At 43.1% G+C, this 782-nt stretch overlaps 1 non-coding gene across 1 annotated transcript; it reads left to right on the forward strand.

The window, feature by feature from the left end:
* The first annotated feature begins 477 nt into the window (after positions 1 to 477).
* TRNAD-GUC (transfer RNA aspartic acid (anticodon GUC)) lies at positions 478 to 550 on the forward strand. The gene has a single exon. It is a non-coding gene; the product is annotated as a tRNA-Asp (tRNA).
* Positions 551 to 782: the final 232 nt, after the last annotated feature.

A 782-nucleotide genomic window follows, 5' to 3' on the forward strand; every position in this document is an offset into this window, starting at 1 on the left:
AATCCCATCCTCCTAATTTCTCCCTCCCCACCTTCCCCTTGAGTTACCATAAATTTGTTTCCTATGTCTGTGGGTCTACTTCTGTTTTGTAAATAAGTTCATTTGTATCTTTTTTTTTTTTCAGATTCTACATATAAGTGATATCATATGATATTTGTCTTTTTCCATCTGGCTTACTTCACTTAGTATGATAATCTCTAGGTCCATTGGAAAATTCTTCACTGGGGGCATGGGTAGAGGGGCTGTCCCGTGCATTTCCAGCCTCTACCCACTAGACACCAATAGCGTGCTGACCAAGTGTCTCCAGAAGTTGCAAAATTGCCCAAGGTTGAGAACCACTGATCTAGTAGAACAATTACTTTTGCAGGGCAAAAGCAGGCCCACTTTGGAGTGGCTCTTCAGGCAACATATTGATAACATACCAGTGAGCCATTAAGAGAGGCTCCCTCTCATTTCAGATTCCCAGTGTCTGGGTATTCCCTGGTGGTCCAGTGGTTAGGACTCTGTGCTGTCACTGCCGAGGTCCCAGGTTCAGTCCCTGGTTGGGGAACTAAGATCCCACAAGCCGCATGGCGCTACAGAAAAAAAAAAAAAAAAACACGAACCAATTCCCAGTGTCAACTAGCCAGGAGATCCTGGACCCAAACAGTCACATCCACACTTACACTTCTTACTAATGTTTGTCTTCAATCACCCATTTCTTTAACATGCCTTTTCAATATTTACACTGATTAACATTTAACTACCCTTGCATATGCAGTATCCAACCCAGGCAAGAGATA

This window comes from Orcinus orca, chromosome 14 (genome assembly GCF_937001465.1).
Source record: "Orcinus orca chromosome 14, mOrcOrc1.1, whole genome shotgun sequence".
Taxonomy (NCBI): domain Eukaryota; kingdom Metazoa; phylum Chordata; class Mammalia; order Artiodactyla; family Delphinidae; genus Orcinus; species Orcinus orca.